The following is a 23,655-nucleotide window of genomic DNA, read 5'->3' as shown; positions in this document are numbered from 1 at the left end:
TGATGATTCTTATGTCATGTTCACATTTTCTTTTATTGATTAAATACATACTTATTAAGTTCCCATTATGTGCCAAACATTGATCAAAGAACAAATATAAACAAAATTTATTTAATCCTTGTCATGGACTTAGCATTCATTCTAGTGTGTGTGTGTGGGGGGGGGAAATAAGCAACAGCAAATAAATAAATAAATTCATAATAAGTCCGCATAGTGGGTTAATGTGTTTTCCCTGTAAAAGATATGTTCAATCCCTAATCCCCAGTCCCCCTGTTACCTGTGAATGTGATGTTATTTGGAAACATAGTCTTTGCAGATTTAATTAATTTAAGAACCTTGAGTTCACTGTGGATTTGGTAACCAAGGAGCAGGATGAGGGTACATCCAATGACAGCTGTCTTTATAAGAAGAAAAGATAATGAAGAGAGCAGAGACAGAGGTTGGAGATATACAGCCCTAATATGAAAAATGTCCAAGGTTGACAGCAGCTACCGGAACCTGGGAGAGAGGAAAGGAACAAAGTCCCCCTCAGAGACTCTTGAAAGAAAATAACATTCTGCCAACACCATGACTTTGGACATCTGATCCCCAGAACTGTGAAAGAATAATTTTCTTTTGTTTCTAGCTGCAAACTTTGTGGTAATTTGTTATAGCATACCTAGGAACCAATAGAATCAAGATTATGAAAAATGCAATTGAAGAAAATAAAGAAGAAAGGGATTATGAGGGTAGGCAATAAATTGCATATTTAAATATGTTGGAAAGTGTATGAAATTTAGCCAAAGATCTGAAAAAGGTCAGGAATTGAATACTGTAGAAATCTAGAGGAAGCCATTTTCAAATGCAAAAAGCAAAACAAAACAAAACACCAAGGTACCAGAATATGTTCATGCATTAAAGGAACGGCGAGGATGACAGTGTGGGAGAGCCAGTGAGTAAAGGCAGAAAGAGGAAAATTAGAGGAGATTAGTAGCATAACCTGATGCATCTTTTAAATAATGTTACACATGATGAGTGTCAGTTGTTGGAGAGTTATTATCCAGGTGCAGTGTGGTCAGTACTTTAGTTTGAAAGGGGGTAAACACAGTATTAGGAAAACTAGTTGAAAGGCTATTACAACACTCTAAATGAGAATAATGGTGCTTTGGGGAGGAATAATGGGATCAAGACAATAGCAGTAGAGGTGGTGGAGGATCAATTTTGAGATCCAACAAGACCAACAGGATTTCCTAACAGATTGGCTGTGAAATATGAGAGAAAGAAAATGGTCATGAATAAGATCATGTTTGCAGCAAAATTAACTGAAAGAATAGAGTTATTATTTGATGAAAAGGAAGGAAATCAGGAGTAGTTTATTTGGGGGAAGTTGGTAATTTAGTGTTAAGCAAATTAATAGCATGAAATGGAAGTCTTCATTCCCTCACTCAGTAAACTGTGTTCCTCCATCATCACTTCAATTACCACATGTCCATCTCCAGATTGGGACCCTCTCTGCTAGCTGATGTTCTGAAATAAAATCATATGTTCCAAAAAATCAATTTCTTCCTCTACCATTCAAACATGTTACTCATTTCTATTTCTTCCCTTGATTAATAAAATTTCCATTTATCCAGTTATTCAGTTTATAAATTGTGACACTATCCTTGGCTCTCTATCTGTCTCCTTATAATTATTCAAAATATAATTATGTCAGTACCCTAAATTTATTTCAAATATGTCTCCTTTCTAAGATACTGGTCTCTAAAATACATTGTCTTCATAATCTTTCTTTTTGACAACTACCAGAATTTCCTATCAAGTTATTTTTTTGTTGCTTTTTTCCTTTCCATTTCAGCCTCTGTAATGATGACAGATTTTCCAGGCTACTTTCCATTTTTAAAATTTGTTAGGAAATTTCATATGACTAACAGCCTCTTTAACTTCTTCCTAAAATGTCTAATCACTCATAAAAAGCAAAATACATGTTGGAAATCAACCTATTAACAAAATCATCATGAAATTTATGTGAAATGCACAAAAATGATGGAATTTAACAGAAAAATACAACTGAGGGCTCATGTATGTTTATTCTTAATGAAATAGAGATTACAAAAAAAAAAAGAAGGAAAAACTCAAACAAAGCAGGAGAGATAGATGAAAATCAAACATTTAGTTGGATGCTCCCTGAATACCATCTTATGTGGTATTACTTTTTCTGGTGAGTACGTAATTATTCCTCTGCCAGTAATCCACACACTGCCTCTTTAAATTTTTTCATACTTTAACTTTTGGGAATAAAGAGTCGTTAAGTGGTGACTGGGTCATAGATTATAGGTAGTAATATATTGCAACTTGAAAAAAATGTTTATTAACTGCAGATAAAGTTCAATACAGGTTAAGTGGTGAATATAAAAGAAATAAGATGTATTCCCTTAGAATGCAGATTTTATATTAGAATATCAAAAGTTCAACTATGAAATTAAGAGGATATTACTATCACACATGAATTCATCACTTCTACATCAGATGAAAAATGCCTGCATTAGAACTGTGTTAGGAAAGATATGCATGACAAGCTACTGATTTGAGAAAAGCTTTCATCAAGTGGTCAAAAATACAATGAGGACAAAGAACATTCATACATCTTCCCTCGTATTTGAAAATGAGCAAATAGAAAAACAATCAAAGTGCAGGATGTCAGTGAAAATGGCAGAGTAAGAAAATGCAAACATACAACTCTCCATTAAAGCAATAAAAAATGACAAAAACTACCAGGAACTCTGGAAACAAAGAAAAAGCATGCACCAATTTAGGAAGTGCTTGTTCAAGAAAAAAGAAGACAAAATGTCTGTAAGAATGGTCAAACTTGTGGCATTTTAACTTACACTAGTCTCTTCTCTCACTTTCCAGCTCAGCACTATCATTCAAAATAATGGAAAACATTTGTGATACCAGTACTGGAGAGAGCAGAATTGGTCTTATTCCCAAATAGTTTTCCTTATTTAATCTGTGTGGTGACTCCCAGGAGAAATCACTCAAAATGCTTGTCTCTCCTGATTCAAAGTCACCCTAGACTAAAGCTATTATCTGGTAGGCATTTGTCAAAACACACTTGCAGGTAGATGTTTTAGTTACTGAGGCAATGGATAGACCTTTGTGCAAACAACGGGCTAACAATAAAAGCTTGGGGAGAAAGGATGGAAAATGAAATAATTAGGGGGAGTAAGGGCTTTAAAAACCTCTGACATATTCATAGAGGCCACATACATACCCAGGGCTGTGTGCATGCTCAGGAGAGACATGAGAAGATGCTAAACTCTAAATTCTGATCCTGAGACCCTCTGCAAATGGGGATTAAAGAGACAGGCAGAGTTGTAAACTATCTGCCTGAGTGTTGAGAGTGTGCATCCAACATATACACAGAACTCTCTGCAAAGACTGGAATATATTTTGGTTCCAGACATATAAGAATACCTGTGTCCAGTCATTGGCTGATCACTAAGCTAATGGAACAGCAACTTCAGTGGCTACACAAGCCAAAGAATATACACTTTATAAAATTAGTTTAGCAAAGTCAATAATCAAATACAGAACAACAGCAAACAGCAACAACAAATCTTGAGAAAGAATACTTTTTCCAGATGGCCATATTATATTCAAAATGTCAAATTCTCAATAAAAACTAGGAGGAATGTAAAGAAATAAAGCAAGAATGTCACTTGTTTTTAAAATTTTATTTAGCCACATAAAAGATAACCTGCTTATAGTAGGATTTGCCTCAACTTCATTCCAAATTGTATATTTGTCCAATAATTTTTTTATCCAATTTTACCTCCTTCAAAAGAATGTCTGGTCCATGCACAGTGAAGAAAAGTGGTCAGTAAAACTGTCCCACTTGTATTTATTAGACACGACCTTAGCTAATGTATTTTAAGTATGTTCAAAGAACTAAAGAAAACCATGTTTAAAAAAGAGAGAGACTCTGTGTGTGTGTCTGTGTGTGTATGTATATATTTATGTGTGTATATATAGTGAGTATGCAAAACACAGAGTTTATTCTTATATTATGATATTACTTATTGCATTATTTTCCATATGAACAACTGTAAACCTACTTTTGCCCCACCCTGTATGCGTGTGTATGTATACCTTGAAATATTACACTTTATATGTGCATGTATACAGACACACACAAATCCCAATCCACAAGGTAGTTCACATTTAATTTCTAATTTAACTTTTAATGGTAATTTTAAACCAAGATAATAGGTTTCAATCCATTTTTCTACATGTATGGGAAAATGTCACCAAATACACAAGATAGTGATAGAGCTCATAATAAATACCAGTTTTTTAGATTCCTCAATACAATGCATTTTCAATAATATCAAATTTTGTGTGGCTTGATTGCTGTAGTGTAAAGTTTTATTCTCTCATTTGTTTTACCTTGTGTTCCTTTGACAATATCATAATACAGACAAATTTCAGTGCTGACAACACAGATTATCTGGTTCAGTTTTCTTGTACCTTCTATGATTTTACTGGGACCACTCTAGTAACCTAACTGGATCCCCAAAACAGAACTTTCTTCTTGTTTTGTTTTATAATTATAACAATTTAAATCTAAATAGCTTTTAAATTATCACATATATGAATTAACTAACATATAGATTATATTTCTCAAAAAGCTTTGCAAATACATAGATTATATTTTATAAACATTAAATATCAACTTAAACCATATTAATTTTGCATGAATGATATTATTATGTTGTTATGTCACAACTATAATACTCAGTGGAAAATTCAACCATAAGGGTAGAACTCCATGATCATTTTAAAAGAAAAATAAATACATACATAATATTTAAGGTTATTAATTTTAGGATTTAATTTGACATAGTTTGAAAAATAAGCTTATAAATATTTTCTATATTTCAAAGTTATGCTCTGTTTTTTTATTTGCCAGTAAGAATACCCAGGAGCAACACAATAAGATCACCTAAATTTTATTAAGATTAAATCAATAGCATGCACAATATCACAAATAAAACAAGTCATTATTTAGTCATTATTTTAATAATGATTTTATTTTTTCTAAAGAGATCTATTTATTTAAAAATGTACAAATGCTTGATGAGTATAAGCATATGGGAAAATATAAGGTTTTCCTGTATTTTTATGTCTTAGCATTGCTTTATTCTATAAAGGAATTACTATCTTGAATTTTCCTCATGGTTGTGTGGTTCAACATCTGCTGAGTGGGGAGGAAATCTTTTATGGCTACATTAACATCATATGGCCAATAAGGATTATTTTCACTCTGGAGTCATAATTTATTGCATCAGCTTTTTATTTGCTTGAAAAAGTCAATACTGGCATTCCCTATGCACTAATATGGTCAGGGTTATTGTTGGGAAACAGCTACAAAGTTCTCAGTGAATAATATTCTATAAACATAATTTGATGATGTTTTAATAGCAAAGACTTGGTAATAATTATGCTTTCCAATGTGCTGAGTAGAAAAGCTCTTTAATGTGTTGTGTTCTTGGGGCCTTAACTCTGCAAGATGACTCTTTCTAAATGCCTGGCAGCAAGTCACCACCAGAACTTTCTGGTTAACAAGCACCAGTTAACTTTATGCTTTCTATTTGTCTATGCATGCATATTCCAAACACTGAAGCATCTTGTCTCATTTCTAGTGATACAGTGATGATACCACTTAATTACATGCTTTTCAAAAACTCATATGGCAGGACCAGTCATAAACACAGCAGTACTGGTAGATCATTTTCTGTAACATTCTTTATATATGTTGCATTTAAGTTTCTAAAATACAAAAATCTGATAAAATAGTAATGCAGCATCTTAAAACTTAGTCAATGAAGTAACAAAACTAGTTACTTATGATAGTTGACACAATAATAATTTGAGACTCTAAAAAAGTTCTAACCTTTAAAACATGTCTATATGCACACACATATTTAAGGTGATATATTAATTTACATATATATACAGATTAAAATGACATTTTAAAGTTAAATTCCTTTGATCATTTTATCAGACATTACACAATTCCTCATAAAACTTGTTTACCAACTATTAAAAAGTAATCTATCCAAAAATTTTTTTTAAATTTTTCTTCTTTAATAAAAGCAAAGGTATTATCTTTTGATTAAAATAAATTATATTACTTCAAGTAAAAAAAAAGTTCCTAAATCTAATAATTTTTAAATTATAATCAATTACTTAAATTTCTAAAAACTTATTCTCTGCTCCTTTCAACTTCTTACCTTTATGCTATATCTTATTTCTATACTTGTTAGCACATTCCCTATAAAAACATTTTATTTTTTATATTTTAATTGTTTTAAAACATAACTTTTAAAAGTAATAGTAATGTATTTAGTGAATCATTGCATATAAATATCTGAAATGAATGACAGCAATATCACAAAGTTTGAGAGGAAATAATTGAGATTACTCTATGTCAAGTACTTTCAGTACACATAAAGTAGAACTGTGCTATAGGAAGGTCAATTTATATTAGTTAAAATGTACATTGCATATCTATAACAAGAACAAAAATAAATTTCAACTGGTACTCTAAGAAAGGTTATGAAATGAAATTATATAAAAAATGCTCAAATAAACCAGGAAAAGGTAATAAAGAGGGAGAATAAAAACTAACACAAGAAGAACCATATAGAAACATGGTGGGTATTAATCCCTCTATATCAATAATCATTTTTTAAATAAATTGCCTAAAGTCACCACTTAAAAGACAGAGACTGGGAGAGTGGATTACAAAGTTTAAAAAGAACTAACTATACAACATCTCTAAGGATCTCACTGCAAATATAAAAACTTAGATTTAGGTAAGTTCAATTAAAAGGCTAAAAATATATTGTATGCTAATCAAAAGACAGTGCATTAGCTATAGGCATTTCAAACAATGAGGATTTCCTAAAGAACATAATTATTAGAGATAAAGGGGAATTACAAAATGATAAAAGGGCCATTCTCCAACAGACCGTAATTCTAAATCTGTGTGCACCTAAGAACAGAGCATCAAAATAAATGAAATGATAACTGACAAAACTGAAAGAGAAATAAACAACCTACGACTATGCTTGGGACTTAAACACACCATTTTCAGTAATTGCCAGATCAAGCAGGCAGAAAATCAGTAAGGATATAGTGGGCTGAACAAGATTATAAATCAAACTGATTTAATTGAAATATATGGAACACTTCTTCCAATAACAGCAGAATATATATATATTCTTCTTAAGCTGATAAATACAATCACTAGATGGACCACATTGTTTCATAAATTGCATCTTAACAAATTTAAAGAGTACAAACAATACAAATTATATTCTCAAAGCACAATGGAATTAAACTAAAAATTATTTTTAAATAGCTGAAATATCCATTAATATTCTGAGATCAAACAACATACTTCTTTACAACAAAGATCAAAACAGAAGCCTCAAAAAAAATTAAAAATTGTTTAAATTAAATTAAAGTTAAAATACCATTTGATATAATTTATTAGATATGCCAAAAATGCGTATTAGGTATATCTAATGAAAATTTATAGTATTGCATTTATATATTAGGATGAAAGAGATCTAAAAATCAACAACCTGTGCTTCCATGTTAGGAAACTAGAGAAAGAAGGGTAATTTAAGCATAAAGATAACACAAGAAAAGAAAACACAGTTGGAGGAGAAATTATGTCAATTTAAAATAAGAAAATGATGAGAAAAATCAATGAACCCCAAATCCGGGTTTTGAAAATTTGGTAAACTTCTAGTCATGTCAAACAAAAAAAAATATAGACACATATTTCTAATACTAAAAATAAAATAAGGGTTAGCACCACTGACACCATGGACATTATAAGATAATAAAGGAATGTCATGAAAAAATTATATGGCCACTCATTTTATAACTTAGATGAAATGAGCTAATTTCCTGAGAAACACACTACAAAAATTTATACAATGCAAAATATATACTATGAATTAGTGTATATTAAAGAAATTGAGTTAGTGATTAATAATCCTCTGTGAGAGAGCTTCAGGCCAATTGATATCACAAATGAATTTGGCTAAATACATAAGAAACAAATCTTGATGGACATAAAGGGAGAAAGCAACTAAAATACAGTGAGAGTCAGGGATTTTTAACACCTCATTGAGTTCAATGGCTAGATCCTCCAAGCAGAAAATCAACAAGGAGATAGCAGCCTTAAACAACATTATAGATCAAATGGATTTAATTGATATATTCAGAGCATTTCACCCAAGAGCAGCAGAATATACATATTTTTCAAGTGCACATGGGAAGTTTTCTAGGTTAGACCACATGTTAGAATACAAAACAAGTTTCAATAAATTTAAGAAGATTGAAATCCTATCAAGAATGTTCTCTGACCACAATGCTATGAAACTAGAAATCAATCACAAGAACAACACTGTAAAACACACAAAAACATAGAGGATAAACAACATGTTATTAATCAATGAATGTGTTAACAATGAGATCACGAAAGAAATCAAAAGATGTCTTGAAACAAATGAACATGAGGACATGACAATCCCAGATCTGTGAGTACTGGGTAAGCAATCCTAAGAGGGAAATTTATAGCAGTACAGGCCTAGCAAAAAAAATAAATAAATAAAAAACAAACAAACAGGAAAAGGATCAAATAAGCTACCTAACTTCACACTTAAAGTAAATTGAAAAAGAACAACAAACAAAGCCCAAATTGTACAGAAGGAAGGCAACAATAAAAATTAGGGCAGAAATAAATGAAATAGAGTAGAAAAAATACAGTATAGAAAATCAATGAATACTAAAGCTTGTTCTTTGAAAACATAAACAAGACTGACAAACCTTTAACCAGACGTATCAAAAAGAAAAAAGAGAGAGAAACAGAGAGAGAGAGAGAGAGAGAAAGGACACAATAAATAAAATCAGAAATGGAAAAGGAGAAATAACAACTGACACATAAGATATATAAAGGATTGTAAGAAAATATTATGAATAATTATATGTCAATAAACTGGACAACCTGGATGAAATAGATAAGTTCCTAGAAATATACAATCTTCCCAAAAATAAATCAGGAAAATTCAGATAATCTGAATAGACAATGACACTTAATGGAATTGAAGCAATAATCAAAAAATTCCCCAAAAATAAAAGCCCTGGACCAGGTGGCTTCACAGTGAATTTTACCAAACATTCCAAGAAAAAGTAACACATCTTCTTCTCAAACTATTTCATAAAACTCAACAGGAGAGAAGGCTCCCAAACTCATTTGATGGGGTCAGCATTATCCTAACTCCAAAACCAGATAATAACACTACAAAGAAAGAAAATTATAGATCAATATCCTTGATGAACATAGATGCTAAAATCCCCAACAAAATATTAGGAAACCAAATACAGCAAAGCATCAAAAAATTATACAGCATGATCCAATGGAATTTATTCTGGGAATGCAAGGTTGGCACAACATTTGTAAATCAATGAATGTAATTTACTACATAAACAGAATGAAGGATAAAAAACGCATGATCATTTCAATAGACACAGATAAAGTTTTTTTTTATAAAATCCAGCATCCATTTATAATCAAAGCTCTCATAAAAGAGGAATAGAGGGAACATACTTAAACATAATACAGGCCATATATGACAAACGGACTGCCAGCATTACACTTAATGGGCAAAAAACTACAAGGATTCCCCTTGAAATGAGAAACAAGACAGGGATGTCAGTTTTTGCCTCTCTTATTCAACATAATACTGGAAATCCTAGCCACAGCAATCAGAAAAGAAGAATAAAAGTCATCCAAATTGAAAAGGAAGGAGTAAAACTGTCTTTATTTGCAGATGACATGATACTGTATATAGAGAAACCAAGACTCCACCAGGAAAGGACTCCACCTGATAAATGAATTCAGCAAAGTAGCAGGATACAAAATTAATATCCAGAAATCAGTTGCATTTTTATGTACCAATAATGAACTAACAGAAAGGGTAATTAAGAAAACAACTCCATTCACAATTGCTTCAAAGAGAATGAAATACCTAGTAATAAACCTAACCTAGGAGGTAAAAGACCTGTACTCAGAAAATTATAAGACACTGAAGAAAGAAGTTAAAGATACAAGAAAATCTTTGACAAAGGAGCCAAAAAAATTAAATGAAGAGAAGATGATTAAGCAAGTGGTGCTAGAGTAAGTAGTTGGACATCCATATGTATTCATATGTAAAAAATACAGACTCAGACTCTACATCTTTCACAACAAATTTTACTCAAATATTTGACAGATGTAAGTATAAAACGTGAAACTTTAAAACCTCTAAAAGAAAATATAGCAGTGATGTCCAATCATTTGATATTGCTGTGCCTCATTGGAAGAAGCCATTATCTTAGGATACACACTAAATACATTATGATGTGTAATCACAAAAAAAACTCATAATGTTTTAAGTAAATTTAAAATTTTTGTTGGGCCACATTCACAGGCATCCTGAAAAAAATTTATTTCATAGGGGAAAATTTATGTGACTTTGGGTTTAGTGATGAGTTTTTAAATATAATGCCAAAGAATGATGCATCAGTAAAAATATGGGTAAGTTGAATGTTATTAAACTTTAAAAACTGCTTTTTTATAAGTACTTTTAAGATAATTAAACTCAACCCACATCCACAAACTTGGAGAAAATATTTGCAAAGTACATAATGCACTGGTTTCCAAAACATACATAGATTTTTAAACCCAGTAATAAGAAAACAAACAACCCAACTTAAAAACTGGCAAAATATATATACAGACAATTCACCAAAGAAAATACAGAAAAAATAAGCATATAAAATATGCTTAACATCCTTTGTCTTTTGGAAATGCAAATTAAAACAACAATTAGATGCTACACACATACACATCTGTTAGAATAGCTAGCATTAAAAACACACACACAAAAACAAATAAAAAAAACTTACAGTACTAACTGCTGGTGAAGTCAAAGCAACAGAAAATCTCATTATTGTTGATGGGACTGCAAATTGGTGTAGTCATTCTGTCTAGTTGGGTCGTTTCTTACAAAGTTAAACATCCTCTTACCATTTGATCTGGTAATCACACTCCCAGGTTTTATCCAACTAATTTCAAAATTTATGCTTAGAGAAAAATCTGCATGTGAATGCTTATAGCAGCTGTATTCATAATTGCCCAAACTGGAAGCAATCAAGAAGTCCTTTGATCATCTATGGGCAAAGAAACTGGTACATCTATACAATGGAATATTATTCAGTGATAAAAAGAAATGAACTATCAATCCACAAGAAGACATAGTTGAATCTTAAATGTGTATTTCTATTTGAAAGCTGCTAGTCTGTGAAAGCTACATACAGCAAGATTCTAATTATATGACATAGATGACATGCATAAAACTTCACAGCACATAGGTAATCTCAATTAATGCAAATAAAAATATAATTTAAAAATCATGAGATTTGAGGATAAATTGCACAATGTGGTGAAACCTAAGTGCAACAAAAATATTTAATACAAAGTCATTGAAAGGTGGCAAAAAAAACAACAACTATGATGTGTAGGTAACTGTGCAAATGAGTGGGCACTTACTGTCATTTTGATTTGGACTATCTTTTCTCTATCAACATATGGATGTTGGTAGAGAAAAATAGCCTTGGAAGACAGAAGTGCTGTCTTTTTATGAGTCAAAGGGCAGGTATGTGCACTATGCCACATAATAAATGTAGTTTCTCCTTCTGGAACAAAAATAAAGACTGCTTACCAACTAACAAGATCCAGATTCCTTACACTTGATGTTTTCTCCTGTAAAAAGATCCCTAAATGAGCAGACTAGCTCCCTTCACATTATCCTGTGGGAATTAGGCTTTGGCTACTGTTAGTGCTGTGAGTAATAAATTAATCTTTTCTTCTAATCCAAGTCTGTTATGTATTCTGCCAGCATCCATGAAACTGCGACTGACTAACCAGTTAATATGGCATAGTGTAAAACATAAGAGAGAAAGAGGGAGAGGGAGAGAGAAAATGTGGTTATCAGATTAGCTAACTTGAATTTATTTCAGTAAATTGGAGAGTTGGAAAATTTTTTGGTGTAAAGAACTGGAGCACAAATTATGGGTCTCACCCAATAGTCTCTGTGAACAAGATATATTCCTCAATCTTCAATTAGTATTATTAAACATTATAGTAGTTGATCAATAAATAACCATTGGTTCATTTATACTTATAAGGTATATTTATATCTATGAGGTATATTAGTTTTCTGCTGTTTCCATAAAAAATTCACCACAAACTTAGCTGTTTAAAAAAACACAAATATATTATCTCACAGTTCTGTAGATCAGAAGTTTTGTAGGTTCAGCTCATTTTAATGTGCCTGGACCCAAAGGACAAAACCAAGAGGCCAGCTACTCTGATCTGTTTTCTGGAGGCTCTGTGGCTAGGACTGCTCACAACTTTTAGTGGCTGCCTACATTCTCAAATTTGTGGCTGCTTTTTTCCATCTTCAAAGCTAGCAACATGCGGTCAGTCTTAATGACTTGAATCTCTGACTTACTTCTTTTGGTTAATTTTTCCTGCTGCTTCTTACACTGCATCTCTCTGATTGACTCTACTGCCTTCCCCTTCTGTTTTTAAGGACCCATGTGATAAAACTGGGCCTACCTCAGTCATCGAAGACAATCCTCCCAGTTTAATGTCAGATTATTAGCCTTCTTTATTGTATCTAAACATTCATTTTTCCATGTAACAAAACGTGTTTTGCAGATGTAACCTAATGAGAGGCAAAATTCTTTTCTACCACACTAGGGCATTAAGTATGGGCCTAGTCAAAAGACTGAGGATGTTTTATGGGAATTTTGGAAAAGGTTCATAGGAGACTCATGAAAAGTTAAGTTTTGGTAAAGTCAATTTTTCTGGCCAGAATAGTTGTTAAATATTAGTATGGATTATTAAAGGATTATGTAATTTTTTTCTGGGAACTTTGAAGGTAGGATTAGATTCATATCTTTCAGGATGGATTTCAAAGTGGTTTCCCCAAAGAATGTAAATAGCTTTAACTCCTTGTCAAACGTATTTACCAGTTAGCTTTTATAGTTTAATCACACTGTGTAAATCAATAAAAAAACAAATTATTTTTAATCAGATTATACATTTACTGCTCTCTTTATACTCATATATTTCAGAGGTAATTCAGAAGAAATATTGTTTTGTAACAGATAAAATTATCTAAAACTCTATTTTTATATCTATTTTAATCTTTAACTCCCATAAGTGGAAGAAGATTTGAAACAGTATTATAAAATAAAATTCTAGAAACTAGAGATTAACTTTTCTGTTCCGTAGCCTTCAAATACTTTGGAATAGGAAAAGTAGATTTAAATTAATTTTCTACAAAAGTATTAAAGCTCATTTGACTTAGAACTAGTTTCATATCACTTTGACTGGCTAGTTTTATGTGTACTTGAACCCCTTCTAGGAAAAGGGTTCAATTTTGTCAGAAGTTTTATTTTTATTGTTTCAAATGTACATACCATTTCATTATGGCTCATTTCAAAACCTTCTTTAAACAATATTTCCTAAAGTTTCTGATGATGGGAATCACCAGGGTAACGTAAAAAACAGAGATACTTGGGAGAAACGGCAATTCTCATAAATCATCCATAGGTGGGAGGGAATCTGCAAAGCTGTATTTTACCATTTGCCCAGATGATTCTTATCATCAAGGAAAGTTTGATAAATATTTCTGAAGAAAACTTGAAAGTGAAATCAAACATTTAGAAATATATTACCTCTAGAAAACTTTCACCGTATTTGTGAAGTTGTAGAACTGAGTCACTCCTCTTATGCATTGTTTTCTGACACTCAGTTGCTTCACAATAATTTTAAAGATTTTTGTGTTCTTTAATAAGTGGGGGTATAATTTTTTGCATTTGTGTATTTTTTGTTCTTCCAGTTTACTGTTGTGTCAACTTAATCAGTTTTTTCAAACCTCAGATTTTTATTTTTAAATTTTGAAATTGCCTTTAACTGACATGTAGACTAACACATTTTAAAAGTATTTTTGAAGAAAATTATTAAACTGAAATTTAATATAAGCCAGTTGTGTGTATAATCTTAAAATTTTTAGCAACCATAATTATAAAGAGTAAAAAAAGCAAGTGATATTAATTTTAACAAATATCCAAAATGTTATGTTTCTACATGTAATAAATATAAAAATATTAACAAGATAATTTAGATTATTTTTTTGTACAAAGTCTTTGAAATCCAGCATGTATTTTGTACTTATACCATATCTGTGTTCAGGTGGTCAAACCTCAATTTTTTAAATATATTATTACTCAGAATTATATAATATTTTATTTTTATCTCTCTCATACTTTTTCATCCTGTATTTCATTCAATATAAAATATGATACTCCATTCTAACTAAAATTTTAAAAATGCTGTATATTGTATATTGTATGTAATTTGCATTTTAATAACATTTTGCATTTTTTTAAAGATTTTAGAGAGGGAAGGGAGGGAGAAAGAGAGAGAGAGAGAAACATCAATGTGAGGTTGCTGGGGGTCATGGCCTGCAACCCAGGCATGTACCCTGACTGGGAATCGAACCGGCGACACTTTGGGTCGCAGCCCATGCTTAATCCACTGAGCTACGCCAGCCAGGGCTACATTTTGTATTTTTATATATAAAAATATCTAATTGGCTAGATGAAAAGGAACAAAGACTTTCTATTGGTTATTGAACTTACTAATAGCTACTTCTAGAACATAGAACCCAGAAACTGGGTTAATGTGAGTTAGTGTGGATAATATGGATTCATTTACTTTTAAAATAAAAGGATGAAAATGTTGATTAAGAAACTCTCAAAGTTGACAATAAAATAATAGGAAGCTACATTGTTGTCTAGGCTTGTGTGTACTCTTCTGAATACTTGCATTTTGAGGGGGGGGTTATTTATTTGTATTTATTTTTTAGCAAGGTGCTCATTTTTATTTTTGTATTTTTTAATTTTTTTAATATATTTTATTGATTATGCTATTCTAGTTGTCCCATTTCTCCCTTTTCATTCCCTCTACTCTGCATACCCTCTCCCACCCATATTCTCCCCCTCTAGTTCATGTCCATGTGTCATAAGTTCTTTAGCTTCTGCTTTCCTCATACTATTCTTGCCTTCCCCCTGTCTACTTTCTACCTACCGTCTATGCTACTTATTCTCTCCCCCTCTCTCCTCCTCCACCTCCCCTGTTGCTAACCCTCCATGTGATTTTCATTTCTGTGGTTCTGTTCCTGTTCTAGTTGTTTGTTTTTGCTTTTGTTTTAGGTGTGGTTGTTAATAATTGTGAGTTTGCTGTCATTTTACTACACATGTTTTTTATCTTCTTTTCCTTAGATAAGTCCCTTTAACATTTCATAAAATAAAGGCTTAGTGATGATAAACTCCTTTAACTTGACCTTAAGTGAGAATCACTTTATCTGCCCTTCCATTCTAAATGAATGCTTTGCTGAATAGAGCAATCTTGAATGTAGGTCCTTGCCTTTCATGACTTAGAATACTTCTTTCCAGCCCCTTCTTGCCTGCAAGGTCTCTTTTGAGAAATCAGCTGACAGTCTGACAGGAACTACTTTGTAGGTTACTGTCTCCTTATCTCTTGCTGCTTCTAGGATTCTCTCCTTCATTTTAATCTTGATTAATGTAATTGTGATGTGCCTTGGTGTGTGCTTCCTTGGGTCCAACTTCTTTGGGACTCTCTGAGTTTCCTGGACTTCCTGGAAGTCTATTTCCTTTGCCAGATTGGGGAAGTTCTCCTTTATTATTTGTTCAAATAAGTTTTCCACTTGTTGCACTTCCTCTTCCCCTTCTGGCACCCCTATAATTCGAATGTTGGAACGTTTAAAGATGTCCTGGAGTTTCCTAAGCCTCTCCTCATTTTTTTGAATTCTTGTTTCTTCATTCTTTTCTGTTTGGTTGTTTCTTTCTTCCTTCTGGTCCACTCCATTGATTTGAGTCCCAGTTTTCTTTTTTTTTTTAATTTTTAAAGATGTTTTTTAAGTGTCGCAGGTTCAATTCCCAATCAGGGTACATGCCTGGGTTGCAGGCTATAACCCCCAGCAACCATACATTGATGTTTCTCTCTCTCTCTCTCTATCTCCCTCCCTTCCCACTCTAAAAATAAATAAATAAAATATTTTTTAAAAAAAGATGTTTTTTAAATTTATTTTTAGAGAGGGGAGGGAGGGAGAAAGAGAGAGAGAGAGAGAAACATCAATGTGCGCTTTCTGGGGGTCATGGCCTGCGACCCAGGCATGTACCCTGATTGGGAATTGAACCTGAGACACTTTGGCTCGCAGCCCACGCTCAATCCACTGAGCTATGCCAGCCAGGGATGAGTCCCAGTTTTCTTTTCATCACTATTGGTTCCCTGTGCATGTTCCTTCATTTCACTTAGTGTAGCCTTCATTTTTTCATCTAATTTGCAACAAAATTCAGCCAATTCTGTGAGCATCAAGATCAGCAGTGCTTTGAACTGTGCATCTGATAGGTTCGGTATATCTTCGTCACTTAGTTGTATTTTTTCTGGAGCTTTGATCTGTTCTTTCATTTAGGCCATTTTTTTTGTCTTGTCATGTCTGTTACGTATAAGGGGCGGAGCCTTAGGTGTTCACCAGGGCGGGGTGACCCACATCTCTGGGTTGTGACGCTGTATGAGGGGATGGGGTCCGAGAGGGAACAATGGCACTTGCTCCACTCTCTGAGGGATTTCCGTCCCTTCCACCACTTCCCCCAAGCAAACTGGGCCTTTCTGGTGCTGATTCCCACGTAGGTGGGCTTGTGTATATTCTAGGACCCTTTGGGTCTCTCCAACAAACTTCAGTAAGGCTGGGAGTCTCTCCCTGCACCTCAATCCCGACAGGTGTTTTCAATCAGTGGTTTGAGGCTTTATTTCCCAGTGCTGGGGCCCTGGGTTGCGCAGTCTGTCTCAATCCCCAGTTTCCTGGTTTATCTTCATGAGAATGTGGGACCGCCCAGTCAGCCAGCAGCCACCTTGTGCCTGGTGCCTCGCTTCATAATCACTGCCTCACTGGATCAGCTGGCTGCCATCTGGGTGCCCTGGGTGTCTTGTGTTCCTGGTGCCACCACTTTTTGTGCCGTGACCCCTCTCTGCCTATCTGTCTGACTCCGCCTCTCCTACCGGTCTGGATGAATGTGTCTATTTTAACTCCTTGGTTGTCAGATTTCCATACAGTTCAATTTCCTATCAGTTCTGATTGTTATTTTGTTTCTAAATTGTTGCTGTCCTTACTTTTGTTGTGCGAGGAGGCACAGTGTGTCTACCTACACCTCCCTCTTGGCCAGAAATCTTTTCAATTTTTTTTTACATTATTACTGATATCCCCCATTTTCTTCCACTTTGCCCACCTCCACCCATTCCTTGACTGCTCACCCCTGTCCTTCACCATACGATTGTCAGTTTTCATTGTCTAAGTACATATGATCTTTAGCAAGTACCGTCAACATTTTTTATCTAGCCTCCTCCCCTCTGACATTTGTCAATCTATTCATGTATCTATGCCTCTGGTTCTATTTTGTTTGTTAGTTTATCTTGTTCATTAAATTCAACATATTAGTAAGATCACATAATATTTGTCTTTCTCTGGTAGGCTTATTTTGCTTAGCATAATAATCTCCAGTCTCACCCCTGTTGTCCCAAAAGGTAAGTATTCTTTCTTTTTTATAGCCATGTAGTATTCCATTGTGTAAATACTCAACTTTTTTATCCACTCATCTAATAATGGGCACTTGGGATATTTCTAGATCTTGGTTATTGTAAATGATGTTGCTATGAACATAGGGGTGCATATATTCTTTCTGCCTGATATTTTAGGATTCTTAGGATATATAGCCAGAAGTGGGATCACTGGGTCAAAAGGCAGCTCCATTTTTAGTTTTTTGAGGAGACTCCACAATTTTCCTACAGTAGCTATACCAGTCTGCATTTCCAACAACAGTGCACTAGGGTTCCCTTTTCTTCACATCCTCAACAGCACTTGTTGTTTGTTGATTTATTGGTTTTATCCATTCTGGCAGATTGAGGTGATACCTCATTGTGGTTTTAATTTGCATCTCCCTGGTGATTAGTGACGATAAGCATTTTTATGTATGTTTGCTGGCCATCTGTATCTTCTCCTTGGAGAAGTGTGTATTTAGATTGTTTGTCAATTTTTTAACTGGATAGTTTGTCTTCTTAGTATTGAGTAGTATAATTTCTTTATATATTTTGAATATTTTCCCCATATCAGGTGTATTATTGGTGAACCTGTTTTGCCTTTCAGTGGGTTGTCTTCATGTTGTGGATGGTTTCTTTTGCTGGGCAGAAGATTTTTAGTTTTATATAGTTTTATTTTTTTATTTTTCACTATGTTTCTCTTGCCTTAGGAAACATTGGCAAAAATATTGTTTTAAGTCTGAGATATTACTGCCTATGTTTTCTGCTAGGATATTTATGGTTTTGTGACTTACGTTTAAGTCTTTATTCATTTTAAATTAATTTTTGTGTATGGTGTAAGTTGGTGGCCTAGTTGCAGTTTTTGGATGTACCTTTCCAGTTTTCCCAATACTATTTACTGAAGAGATTTTTTTACTCCACTGTATGCTTCTTCCTTCTTTGTCAAATATTAATTAACCATAAAGGTGTGGGTTAATTTTGGAGCTCTCTGTTCTGTTCCATTGATCTATATGCTTGTTCTTGTGCCAATACTATGCTGTTTTGATTATACTGGCTTTGTAGTATAGTTTGATAACTGGTATTGTGATCCCTGAAACTTTGTTCTTCTTTCTCAATTTCTAGGCCATTCAGTGTCTTTTTTGATTTCTTATACATTTTTGGAATATTTGTTCTAGAATTGTGACATATGCCATTGGTATTTTAATAGGAATTGCACTAAATCTATAGATTGCTTTGGGTAATGTGGACATTTTAATGATGTTAATTCTTTCAATTCATGAACATAGTATATACTTCCATTTGTTTGTATCTTCTGTTTCTCTCTTCAGTGTCTTATAATTTTCCAGTATGGATCTTTTATCTCCTTGGTTAAATTTATTCCTATGTACCTTATTTCTTTGTAACAATAATATAATAATAATAATAATAATAATATAATAATAATATGTGGGATAGTTTTCTCAGTTTCTTTTTCTGAGTGTTCATTACTGATACATGAAAATGCCACCAATTTCTGGATATTAATTTTACATCCAGAAATTTTGCCAAATTCATTTATTAGTTCTAGTAGGTTTTTGGTGGAGTTTTTAGGATTTTCCATGCACAATATCACATCATCTGCAAATAATGACAGTTTTACTTCCTCCTTTCCAATTTCATTGCCTTTTATTTCTTCTTTTTGTCTGATTGCTGTGGCTAGGACTTCCAGCACTATGTTGAATAAGAGTGGTGAGAGCAGGCATCGTTGTCTTATTCCTGATGTTAAGGGGAACACTTATAGTTTTTGACAATTGAATATGATGTGGCTGTGGGTTTAAATTGGAGTACTAATCTCTAAAATAAACATAGCTTTATATTATCATTTGTCTGATAATAATCTTTACTGTAAACTTCATATTCAGGCTACATATGATTGCTATGCATTGACAAAATTGTCTCAAGGGAAGATTATGGATAGATTTAGGAAGTAATTCTAATAATGCGGGCCTAAGATTATTAAGAACAGGTGGTTTTACACACATTGGCTTTAAGGGCATTTTTAGATAGAATTTATAGCATTTTTTAACTAATTTGAGTCACCAAAGTCAGGGAGGATTCTATTCATAATAAAGTCGGAAGCAAAAGCAGGATATGTTTATATACATTTATTTGGGTTAACTTTACATATTTTTTCAGGTAATAGAGAGGAATAGGTTTAAAATATCCCAAGGTAATAAAAGACTGCTTTTTAAAGCAGACTAAAAATAACATTTGAAATACTTGAATGGAAGGAAAATAGATTAGACAAGTTTAGAAGGAAATTTTTGAAAATGTAAACCTTTTAGGAAGAGGTAAACACCAGCAATTTATAAATGAATGTGAAGGCAAAGTATTTGAAAATTGATTAAATTCAGTCCCTTAATCCCACAGAGAAAAACTGAATGTAGCAGTTTCTTACACTAATACATTTCTTCACACATGCAAAAACAATATGGCTATTGTATCAAATCCCCACTTGAAACACAAACTCCATAACTCAGCTATGCATTGATTCTAAGTGTTGTTTCTTCCTCAGCTAACTATATTTGCAATTCAAACACAGTGTGCAAACACTTGAATAACCTGTATTTAACTCCTAACAGGTATTAGGTTACAAAATACATATGTCCAATATAAATCACTTTTAGCCCTTTGCAATGTCCTTGTAGAGCCACCAACTTTATCTTGGACCACTTTTTGTGTTTGAAAAAAATCTTTAGTGTGTAAGAAATCATTCTAGTGTATATATATATATTAGAATATTTATATATATAATAGAATTATTTCATTCATATATGTGTGTGTATATATTCATATATATATATATATATATATATATATATATATCTCACTCTCTAGGAGTCTCATATTATAAGTTGAATAATATTTTAAGTGATAGAATGCTTAGTGAAATTCTTATGTGAATCAATCTATAGGTGAAAAAGTTTTATAATCTACTCATTTTTATCTTTTTTTATGTTCTACTTTTCCTCATTGGATTTTTTTATATTATTGACTCAAAATATCATAAAATCAGATTTCTTAGTCTAATCATTCAATACAACAACAGAAATCCTCAAGTGTGAGCAAGTCATACCACCAAAAGACATATCTATTTTATATATCACTATGAAGGTATATTTCATATGAAATTGTTGAATTATTTTTAATAATTACCAAAATTTGCTTAACTTTAACAAACATACTTAAAAACAACTTTTCACTTTATGATATAGTACATCTTTAATTTTTATACTATATGTTTTATTAAAATCCCTTGAATATTCCATGACTATATCTCCTTTGACCATAGGAAGACATGATAAATTAAAATTCCAAACAAGCTTTTATACTATCAAACTATTTTTTTCTTTAATTAGTGTATCATCAATATTTATTTTCTTGAAGTTTCAGGTTTTGCTTCTACATTTGCTTTTTATGTGGCCTTACCCCAGGGAAAATGCATTCCTTCGTATGGGTAAGCTCACTAAAAACATGATTAATCCCATATGTCTTAGACTTATTCATTTTTCCTCTGAAGAAAAACAGTCATATTCAAAATGTATCCTATCCTAGACTGGGAGACAATAAGAACTAGACCTGATAGCATTTGGGAGCTTTGCTTCTCATTCTCTTAGTGTTGAATTTAGACTCTACAAGAGTATATAGGTATATATTTTCCATAGAAACCTCTATCCATGTGACATGAACAATATGTTGGAGCTACCACATATCCTAACTTATTGTGTTTAATCAGATTTCTCTATGAAAATGAATCCTGGCCCCAACAGGCTAATTTCCTCTGAGGATGGACCCTACTTATACTAAATTTTAGCCATTTCTTATTTTCTGTGTCTATATCAGCAAAGTTACCCAATAAATTAAATTTCTTTAGGGTGAAACATGTCAAGCAATTAGTTCAACCTTACTAGACTTAAAAAAAAATATTTTCTGTTACTGGTTATTCCTTGGGGAAAAAATGATTCCCCTATAATGATTAATAGTTCATACACACACTATCACCTAAATTTAATTCTAATTCTGTTTACATTACATCATGGCTTTGTAAAACCAGCATGTTTTAAAGCTGTGGTATAACTCAAAATCTTGATTAATGACATTTTTTGTCTTGGAATAAAATTCTCTGTAAGAAATACTAATTAATCTTATTTTATCTTCTTATTAATAAACCATTAGTATTTATCTTTTGTAGTTGAGAGCTTACTTAACTAGGGATTTCTTTTTTAAAAAAATTACTTTCTTTTCATTAATAGTCAATCAGTTTGAAGTTACATCTAATTTAGTCCAATTCCCACCTTTCCTTTCCATTGAGAAAGTCTTTGCGTAACACTGATTGTCTGAGTAAAACTGGAAAATTCAGTTCATTTATCTTCTACTACAATTAACATGAAGCAACAGCAACAATTTTTTAGCTAAATGTAATTAGGAATTGCATTTCTTTGTAAGTAGTTTGCTTCACTAGTTATTAAATAATAAAAATTAGAAATTAAATGTTTACATTTCAAGCTGTAGCTTTTCCTTACTGTGGGACATTTAATTTAACTGGTCTCATATTTAAATTTTCATTTTTAAATTCCCAGACATAATCAACAACAGGAAGTTACTAGACATTATTTCAGTGAATGCATGCACCTGGGTGGGGTGGGGTTCAGGAATTGTGGAGAGAGAGAGGGGGAGAGAAAGAGAGAGAGAGAGAGAGAGAAAAGAGGGATCATTGGTGATGGAAGGAGATTTGGCTTGGGGTGGTGAACACACAATACAGCATACAGATGATATGTTTTGGAATTGTGCACCTGAAACCTGTATGATTTTGTTAACCAGTGTCATCCACTACATTCAATAAAAAGGAAAAAAGAAAACAAAGTAGAAATATTTCATATTTCCTATAGATAACCATAATAAGGAAATAATTGCGGTGCTTTATGTTTTGTCATGTAAATATTAGATACTATGTAAATTTAGAAATCTCCTTAGTAGCTGTGTGATAAGCAGTCACAATTCAACTGTGACAAGAAAACAAATCTCAGTACCAGAATAATTAATGTGAAATATTTAATCTGTTACAATCTATTATTTATTTCTATGATAATCATAATATATTACATATTCAATTATAATTATTTTCCTTTGCTCAATGTCAAGATTCAAATGCTGCATTAGAAAAGGAGATGATAGGTCCCTAGGAATATTAGCAATAGAGTATACATGATTTTCCTGAATAGCTTTCCAAATGTGAAACAATTTAGTATTACTACAAATTTGACCCAATTTAATTCAAATTGAATTTAAATCACAAAATTTCTCACCCATTAAAGACTATAGAGGAAAACAAAAGGAAGCATAATCATGTTTTGGAAAAAAACTTTAAGCTTTCATAGAATTTTATTGAGCACCTGCTCTCTGAAGAAATTAAAGAGGGTATTTGAAACAAATACAGTTAAAAAAAGATACTGTCTTGACAAAACTGGAAATATAAAGAAAATATGCAATTATTGTGTAATTAAAAACTAATGAAAATAATATATGGAGGAAAGATACAATGCTTATTGAAAATATCTACTACTATTTTTCATTTATTTTTCACTTTCTTGCTAGACTTATATGTATCCTTGTTTCTTTTTCCTATTCGCAAGCTCCGAATATCATGGTTTACTTATTAAAATTGTGAATAAACTCCAGTTGTTCAGGGTGTCAAACCAGCTTCAATTATGATTGCAGACTTACTTCACTACCTTCTCCAAACTCAGTTATCTGTTTCAGCCCTGTTGGTTTTCTACACGCACATAAAATTCACTTTACGCTTTCTCTAGCTTGGTAGTCTATGA

This window comes from Phyllostomus hastatus, unplaced genomic scaffold, assembly GCF_019186645.2.
Source record: "Phyllostomus hastatus isolate PE091 unplaced genomic scaffold, TTU_PhHast_1.1 phas_contig_196, whole genome shotgun sequence".
In the NCBI taxonomy this organism is placed as follows: domain Eukaryota; kingdom Metazoa; phylum Chordata; class Mammalia; order Chiroptera; family Phyllostomidae; genus Phyllostomus; species Phyllostomus hastatus.
Note: the sequence above shows the minus strand (reverse complement) of the source record.